The sequence below is a fragment of the Triticum urartu genome, chromosome 5A (assembly GCF_056163025.1).
Source record: "Triticum urartu cultivar PI428250 chromosome 5A, HENAU_Tu73, whole genome shotgun sequence".
NCBI lineage: Eukaryota > Viridiplantae > Streptophyta > Magnoliopsida > Poales > Poaceae > Triticum > Triticum urartu.
Window position 1 is genome coordinate 339,685,443 of NC_141877.1, and position 9,921 is coordinate 339,695,363.

Genomic DNA, 9,921 nt, shown 5'->3' on the forward strand with positions numbered 1-9,921 from the left:
GATCTCGAGATAGAGGTGATTAAAATTTCATGCTTTTGCAAAATGGAAATATGTGTATGTGTGTGTGATATGATAATTGGGCAATATGATGGAAATTGTGTGTGTGGCATGAGTTGACGCCAAATTATGCTTTTGAGTTGCCTATGTTTTGCCGAAATGTCGATTTATTTCCGTTTTGGCGAATTCCGGGCAAACTCTAGATCTATATGTCCTATTTTTAGGGACGGTCATGCCGAATTTTTGTATGACTTTGATGCATGCACGTATTTTTATAATCAATTTGTTTATTATTATCATGCAAACATTCATGATGGCCAGTGGAACGATGGTGGACAAGTGGTTGCGGTCAGTGGTGCAGGACATGAAAGAAAATAACCGGACAGAGGTTTTATGTTCGTGTCGAAAATGCAAAGGAATAGTTTGGCTCAACCCCTATGACGATAGTCATGTCGAAGCGCACTTGCTCATGATTGGTTTCATGGATGGCTATACTCGGTGGATAATTGAAGATGAGGATGACGATGTTGAGGACGCTGACGGGGCAGGCAATGACGACACGGGGCAAGACAAAGAGATGATCGATAATTGCGGCGGGGAAGAGGCCGGACATGGCGGCGGAGAAGGGGCCAGACATGGCGGAGGAGAAGTGTCGGACATGGCGGCGGAGAGAACGTGGACTCCACGCAGCAGAGTTCGTCGGTACTAAGTTCAATCGTGTGGGACCCTCATGTTCAAGCACTGCTTCGCAAGGAGACGAGTGCTGAGAGAGCTGCTTCTAGAGAGGAGGTTAAGCTGGAGCAACTGGTGGTAGACTCGAAAACCCCATTGTATGATGGTTGCAATTCTGAGGTGACCCGCTTGAGTTTCACGCTCCAACTCCTGAAGACGAAGGCTAAAAACAAATGGACCGACACTAGCCTCGATGAGCATCTCAAGTACCTAAAGGATGTTCTTCCCGCGGGAAATCTATGTCCTACTAGTGTTGATGAGGCCAAGAAGATCGTGTGCCCTCTTGATCTGCCGCACATTAGATACCATGCATGCATCAATGGTTGCATAATTTATCGGAAGGAGCACGTGGAAAAAACAAGCTGTCCGGTGTGCAATGCTTCTCGACACAAGAAGGCCGGGAAGAAATGTCCGCAGAAAGTTGTATGGTACTTACCGAGCACTCCTCGTCTCCAGCGGTATTTCGTCGATCCGAAGGAAGCAAAGCTAATGCGCTGGCACGCGGAGAGGAAGAAGCCCGACGATGGAGATGATCCGAAGCTGAGACACGTCAAGGATGGAAGCCAGTGGAGAGCGTTGAACAGCTTCTATCGGTATTTCGAATGTGATGCAAGGAACATCATGCTTGGCGCGTGTATTGATGGCATGAATCCGTTTGGCAACCAGAACACCAACCATAGCGCATGGCCCGTGTTTGTATGGATGTACAACCTCCCCCCTGGTTGTGCATGAAATCGAAGTACATTCACATGAGCATGCTTATTCAAGGGCGGAAACAACCAGGAAATAATATTAATTTGTATCTGGGGCTACTTCAAGAGGAGTTAGACACGTTATGGAAAACACCGGCCAAGACATGGGACGCCAGCAAAGGCGAGCATTTCTACATGAGAGCCGTGCTGATCACGACGGTGCACGACTATCTCGGTTACGGATATGTCGCATGCCAGGTGTGCCATGGATATTGCGGATGCACGCGGTGCATGGATGATACGACGTCTGAGCAGCTAACGTCAAGGAAAGATGGCGGGTCTGGGAAAATCGTGTACATGGGGCATCGAAGATGGCTCGAACAGGAAGACCCATGGAGAAACCGTGGAGATCTATTCAATGGCCACGCTGAGCATCGAGGACCTCCACGTAAGCGGAGTGGCGCCGAAATCGATGAGCTGTTGAAAAACTGGAAGGAGTGCCCCGCGCCGAGAAAGACGATGAAAAAGGCGTCGGAGCCGCTGCTGAAGGTTTGGAAGACGAGGTATGTGTTGTGGGACTTGGAGTACTGGCACAAACTCGATACACCTCATTGCCTTGATCAAATGCATATATGTAAGAATGTCCTTGAGAGCTTGCTCGCGACACTGATGAACATGCCGGATAAGACCAAGGATGGGCCGAAGGCAAGAAAAGACTTGCAAGATTTGAATATCAAGGAAGATCTGCACATTCCGCCCCGTAAAAAGTCAGACGAGACAGAGACGGAGACAGAGGTGCGGGAGAAGAAGGGCAAGAAAATAAAGAAAGAGGATTATTGCCCCCCTTCTTGCTTCACCTTAAGTCAGGCTGAGATCAATCAATTCTTTAAGTGCCTTACCGGAGTCAAAGTTAGTTCCGGTTACTATGGCAAGATAAGCAGATATCTAGACACGGACAAGAAAAGGTTCAGCGCGATGAAGTCCCATGACTGTCATGTGATGATGATGCAGATACTACCTGTTGCCCTTAGAGGGATAATGAACAAGCACGTCCATGACACGCTTATTGGTCTCTGCAACTTTTTCGACGCCATCTCTCGAAAGTCGATCACTGTGAAGCAGCTCCGAAGGCTACAGGAAGAGATCGTTGTGATATTGAATGAGCTTGAGATGTACTTCCGGCCCGCGCTCTTTGACGTGATGGTGCATCTGTGTGTCCATATTGTGGACGGCATAATAGACCTGGGGCCGTCATTTCTGCACAACATGATGCCGTTTGAGAGGATGAATGGGGTCATCAAAGGATTCGTTCGTAACATGTTCCGACCGGATGGAAGCATCATCCAGGGCTATCTGACACAAGGGTGCATCTCTTTCTGCGAGAATTTTCTATATGGCGCAGACCAGCCGCCTGGTCTTAGTATTGGTTTGCCCATTAACAAGCACGATGGGAGGCTCGAAGGAGAAGTTCACTCCAACGGTCGCAGGGAACTGCACGTGGCATACTCAGATCGACGCAGCGACTTTGACAGAGCAAACTTGGTAGTGTTACAACACCTAGACGAGGTAGATCCTTTCATGGCACTGCACAAAGAAGTTATCGTAAAGAAGTATCGTGACCAGGGGGTATGCAGGACGGATGCTGAAGTTACTAGAGAGCACAACTCCACTTTCCTGCATTGGTTCAAAGAGCATATTATTGCTAGTCCCCCGGAGGAGGGCTCTAAGGACGGATTGCTCATATACGCCTTAGCACATGGCCCCTCGCCCAACCTCGTAACCTATCAGGCATACGATATCAACGGATACACGTTCTACGCGGAGGCCAAAGATATGGACAGTGATGATCAGAACTCAGGGGTGACGATGGAATGCATGACCGGCAGCGACAACGGCGCAACTGAAAGATTTTACGGAAGGGTCGAGGAGACCTGGGAGCTTGACTACTCTGGACTGCACAACACGACGATGTTCCGTGTCAGATGGGCTAAGAATGTCGAAAGAGAAAACCAGAATTTCACTACCATGACTATACCCAACGCCAAGAGCGCTACCATGAACGCTATCGCAAAAAACGAGCCATGGGTACACGCTAAGCACGTGACACAATGCTTCTTCATAACCGACCCGTGCAATCCCAGCCGTGTTGTCGTGAGGAGAGACAAAAGGAACATCATTGGAATGGATGGAGTCGCCAACGAGGAGGACTACGATTAGTATGGCAATCCAATGAGGGAAGATGACGATGATGATGAAGTATACGTCAAAAGAAGAATCAGTACTACATTACCTAAAAAAATCGTACTCCATGGAAAAGGGAAAGTCACAATGAGGGGCTCAGTTATTCTTCAATGAATAAGAAGGGAAAGAAGCTGACTCAAAAAGGAAAACGTCAACGCTGAGGAACCGTATGTTATCGGTCAAATGATGTAATATATATGTTCCTATTTTGTATACACACTTAGCCATTATTATGCATGGGTCAAATAATGTAATATATATGTTCCTATTTTGTATACATATTTAACCGTCAAATGATGCAATATATATCGCCTTCCCTTCATTCACTGCTCTCGGAAAAAAAGTGAGAGAAAATAAAAAAAATTAAATAGAAGGAAACAAACATGAAACTGTTATATATAGGTACGGGTTATAGCAGCAGCACTTTTGTGAGAAAAGAGCTACAGCTAGTCAAGATAGCAGTAGCGATTTCTACACAAAAACGCTATAGCTACCTGAAGTAGCTATAGCGCGTTTTGCCTAAACGAGCTACTGCTATGCCCACTTAACCCCCAAAATCCCCACTCCTCCCTTCATCCCGCCTCTTTTCCCCCAAATCCCCATGCTCTCCTCCCCATCGCGCCACCGGAGCCCTGCCCTCGTCGCGCCTCTGCGCTCGCCCCCGACCGACCCCGACCGGCGCCGACCCCGACCCTGACCGATCCCGACCCCGACCCCGACCCCTCCCAACCTCGGCCGTCGTTGGGCCTACACCCTCTGTAAGCCCCCCACCGCTCCTCCTCTCTCTGGTAGCTATGTTTTTTTGGTTAATTTACTTAGATTTTAGTTAGGGCAGATGGTTAATTAGGTTATATATTTAGTTAGGGCAGATGTGATATGTGGACATGTGATGTTTTGGACATGTCATATTTGGAATTTGGACATGTCATTTGGACATGATAATTATGTGCAGGGTAAATGATCCTAGTGGCCTATATTACACTAGAATGTTGATTCATTTCCGTTCCGGTGAATTTCAGACCCTCGATATGTCCATTTTTTAGCAAAGGTCATGCCCAAATTTTCCGTGAATTTTGGCATGATTTTTGCTAGATAGATGTCTTTTTTATGTCATTTCTCATTTTTTTTTCATAGTTATACAATTAAACGAGGAGACTTAATCATAGGAAACATGTCGAACAACGAAGAAACTGGGCCTTCTGACCAAGATGCACACGAGATAGATTATGAGGGTGAACAAGAGTACCTCGACTATTTGCCTGCTAAGACGAGATTGTTGCAAAGTCAAGGTTTGCAGGTCGACCTCGATGATGGTACTGACGCCGACATCGACACCGACGGCGCCGGCACCGATGGCGGTGCCGAGATCGGCGTGGAAGGTACCGGCGGGGAAGATACCGGCGGGGAAGGTACCGACACCGATGCCACTACCGAAAAGAAGAAACAGAAGAAGCAGAGGATACGAAAACCTAACAAACTAGGGATTGGACGACTGGTGATCATAAAGATGGCACCTGGCAAGTTTGAGCCATTAGAGCCGAAAGAACCTCGCAAGTGCTATGGGAACCAAGTAGGATGCATCCTACGGGAATGTGCGAGCATCAACGATGATGACTTAAGGAGTAAAGAACATTTGACGCAGTTGCTCCTGACGAAGTTGCACAAGAGATTCAAGTTCCTCGACCGGGATGATAACATAGAACAATCGTGGGATGATCCAAAGATGAAAAAGATTAACAATCATGCCATGGGCATGTTCAGCAATGATTTGGCCTCCTGGAAAGGGAGGGTGAAACGAGCTATTGTGGCTGAGGAACCCCTGTCCAAGATTCTGGAGGAAAATCCGACACTTACGGAAGAGGAGTTCGAAAAGTTCAAGGACACTTGCACTACTGAGGCAGCCAAGGCTAAGGCTATGAAATTCAAGAGCCTTCAGCAAAGGAACACGGGGAAGCATCGCCTCGAAAGCCGTGGCTACCTCGGTAAAAGGCCCATATGGGATAAGGAGGACGCGGAACGTGAAGCCGCGGGTATCCCAGACCCCTTCGCGAAGTTCACCAACCCCTTGGAGCATGACTTCATAAGGGCCCGCTACAAGTGGGGCAAGGAAAAGAAGGTTTTTTACATGGACTAGATCAAGAGGAAATTGATTAGACTACTGGTAATTATTCTTTTATCACCTTACATTTAGCTCCAGATCTAGTCGACTACACATTCCTAAACGGTTCACGCTCCTTCTGCAGGAGAAGCAACACCGGCTTGCAGCCGAAAGCCCTACTTCTCCGATGAGGCCCAAGTGGGACACCCCTCTCAACTGGGCCTTGAATGAACTTAAGGGACTCCCTTTGGGCCAGCGGCCGCAATATGGTCGTGTGCACGGCGCTGGAGACGGCGCCACGTGAAAGGTGTTTTACAACGAGGGCCCGGAGGCCAAGAAGCAGAAAAAGAAGTTTAGTCCGGCGGACATCAACGAGAAGGTGAAGCTTGTGGTCGAGAAAAAAACAGCTGAGGACGCAAAAAAAACAGCCGAGGAAAAAAATGAGTTGCTACAGTAGGCAGTTAATGCAGCTGTAACTGAGAATGGATGATGAGACAGAGGTCGAACCAATGGGTTTCCTCAATACAAACGCGTATGAGTGTGACTTAGATATGATGAGTCAACCATATGACTAATCGGGCTATCAACATGCTAATGAGGATATGGATGATCTGCCCGGGCAGGAAGGTCATAGCAGGGATTGCAAAAAGTCTCTCTTCATGAAATTCTCACAGGACACGCCTGAAGATGCCGTCTCAACACATGCTCAACTAGCTGGGGGTCGTACAGTGCTTAGCCCAGGAACACTGGGGCAGGGGTTAAGGAAGGGTCTGGAAGGTGTGCCCAAGAAAAAGGACAGGAAGAGATCGGGGAAGATAGCTGCCTCCAAACAAGCAAGAGCACATATCAGCCAGACGATGGATTCTAAAGAGCGTGTACCCATGAAAGGTGCGGCCATGTTCCATCTCACGGGCGAGCCGATGCTACCGCCGAAACCGCTGGAGACACTATCAGGGGATCTCAGGAAACTGCATGACCATGTGTTGTCGACTGAGAAAAACCTACTAGCCTCGAAGGATCTAGGATATCCGACATACGCGGCTCGTGTGCCTGAGGGGAAGTGCTACGTCAACACATGGCCAGCGGAGGTGTTCTTCCTGCGGTTTGACCATATCTTTGACATGTTTCTGACAAGGCGGCTCGATTTTACAATCGTCCGCCTTTTTGCGCTACATATGAGCTCCGTCATGAAAAGACAAGAAGTCTCGCATATCTGTGTGGCCGATCCGTACTACATGCACGAGTCTTTCTTGAGTCTCGGCGACTTTGAGCCTGAAACTGTTAGGGACTACCTCCAAAACTTCATGGTACAGAATAAGGACCAGGAAATTGTCCTCCTTCCTTATCATCCAAAGTAAGTCAGTTCCGAACAACCCTTTCGTACATTCCAATCATTCCTTCTCGCTCATATGGAGAATAATTTGAGGTGTCTTTTCCCCGCAGCAACGGGCGCGCCGTCCTTATCGTTCTTTACCCGCGAGTCTCCCACGCCATGTATTTCGACCCTTCCAGAGACTACGAGAAGAAGGACTACACCCACATAATGAATATTCTAGATGATGCTCTCCAAGGCTTCAACATTAGAGGTGGCCATGTGCAGATCAGGAAACAAAGGAACAAGAAGATGGGTTTCGCACATAAAACTAACTTCTGCTACATCCATGTCCCAAAACCAAGCAAGAAAGATGGATTCTACATCCTCCATCTCATGATTGAGTTCAACACAGATCACCAAAAGCTTCGTATGACAACCGGAAACAATGATCATCTCCGCAAGTGGGTAGAATCTCATGGAGAAGCGGATTATAAACTTAGAGATGACTTCCTTCGCATCCAAAGGGACATTGCAACGATCATCATGAAAGAAGTCGTCGATGAGAAGGGGATGTTCCACCACAGCCCTACACCGCGAGCTGACGACCGAACTCGCATAGGCATGAAACATCAGGACCTCACGCCGTTCAAGAAGCTAGGGCCCATCCTCGATGATATGGAAGGATGGTGTCGGATCAGGGGTTCCAGCAGACCCTTGAGGTTCGAGCTCTGGGGTGCGCGCGAGGTTCTTTCCCTCCTACCGATCTACGCCCAAGCTCGCTAAGGTCTCGCGGACGAACTCGGCGCACTTGTAACACAAAGACACAAGGTTTATACTGGTTTGGGCCACCGTTGTGGTGTAATACCCAACTCCAGTGTGGTGGTGGTGGATTGCCTCTTGGGCTGATGAAGAACAGTACAAGGGGAAGAACAGACTCCTGAGGTTGAGGTGTTCTTGTGCTCGGTGTGGCTAAGGGTCAGTGTGAGATGCCTCCGAATCCGTTTCCTTCTACGGTGGTGGCTAGTTCTACTTATATAGGCCCTGGTCCTCTCCCCAAATATTGAGCGGAAAGGGAGCCAACAACGGCGGCCCATTTTGAAAGGGGACAGCTAGTACAAGCTATCCTGACAAAAGGTGGTCTTCGCCTACCAAAGGTTCTGGTGGTGACGCCGTCCTAGGCTCCATGGTGACCTCCGTCCTGCCGTCCTTCTGGTCTTGGTCTCATTGCACCGATATGGAAATCTTTGCCTGATGCCTCGGTACTCCGCACCTGCGCTTTCCCCCTTGGCACCAAAGAGGAAACAAGGATGCTGCACGCGCTGGCGCCCGCGTGGTGTCGATCGTCATGGCTCATGTCATGTGAGCCTCGCGAGGTTCGCCCCACCTTGATCTCTCTGCTCCTCGCGAGGCAGCCTGGTGAAGCCGCTCCTAAGGAGGTCTTGCGTCGTCCGCCTCGCGAGGCCTGGCCCCTCGCGAGGGTCTTGAATGCCTTGTTGACAATGATGGGCCGTCCAAACCTGCCAGCACAGCCACGCGATGGGCCGCAGGCAGGCAAGTCTGGGGACCCCCGTTCCCAGAACGCCGACAGTAGTCCCCGGGCCCAAGGCGCGCTCGGGCTTGGCTTCGAGGCGAAGCCAAAGGGTCAAGCGCGGAGCGCCGCAAGCCCCCAAAGCATGCGGCCTTGGTTGACGCATGGCGGTTGATTGGTCGTGGGCGTCTCCGCTTCCCCACGCTACCTTGGCAACTGCCTGATTTGACAAGTCCCTGCGACATGCAAGGAGAATCATCATTACCTGTGATCGTGGGAGGCGCCAGTTGGCCTTCTTCCACTATAAATGGGGAGGGGGGGCGGAGCCCCCGTTGCCCATCTCTTCTTGGTTCACTTGCTTCTTCCTCCTTGCTCCACCGCTTGCAGCAATGGCTCCCATTCGAAGGTTCTCCGCCGAAGAGAAAGGAAAGGCCCCCCGCGATGATCCAGAGCTGCTTCCACCGAAGAAGAGGTTGGTTCATCGTCGCGACGAAGCGGCGATGCAGGTGGTGACAAGGCCCGGGTGCGAGCGGCCTCCTCCAGGGTATCCGCTACCCTTGTACGCCCGAGCCGAGGGCTCAGGAGGGCGGAGCGACGAGCGGCGCCGCCTGCGCCGTGGCCGTGGTTGCCGCGCCGCAGAGACACACACCATCGCCCCAGGGGTCCATGCCACGGACTCGCCGCGTGAGTTCGTGCTGTGGGCGGTGATGCCTCCAAGCACCTGGATTCGCCTCCCACTGTTCTTCGCCGATGAGGTGCTGCCGAGGGGCGTTTGCGAACTTTGGCTGCGACATGCTTACTGCACCGCCCCAGCAACCGGAGCAGAGATTGGAGCCGTCGCCTCTGGGAAGATCTTCCTGACTCGAGGCTGGGGTGAGATTGCTCGGGTCTGCCGCGCGGAGGGCGCCCTCACGATCCACTTCGAGTACGACGGCGCCTCCGTGATGTTCTTCAAGGTCTTCGACGAGGAAGGCCGCCGCCTGGAGTGCTGCCCTGAAGGAGGTCGCCAGAACAAAGCTGCGGCGGGCGCGGGGCCCTCCACTGGTCTTGCCCGCAGCTCCTCCAGCGACAGCGGCGACTCGTGGTGGTCCAGCGACTCCCCTGAGCTCTTGAAGTCTCCGGAGACGAGCGACGATAGCTACGTGCCGCCAAGCTCCCGCTGTGCTCGGAGCAGGGCCGCGACGTCCAGCCGCCGCCACCGCTGATCTGTATGGGGTCGGCCCCGGCCTCCCGTGGCCCACTATTGATGATGGCGTCCGCCACGGGAGGGTGTAGATAGGATTCCTCTTAGTTCTCGTTCTGGTTTCCTGCCAAGAAT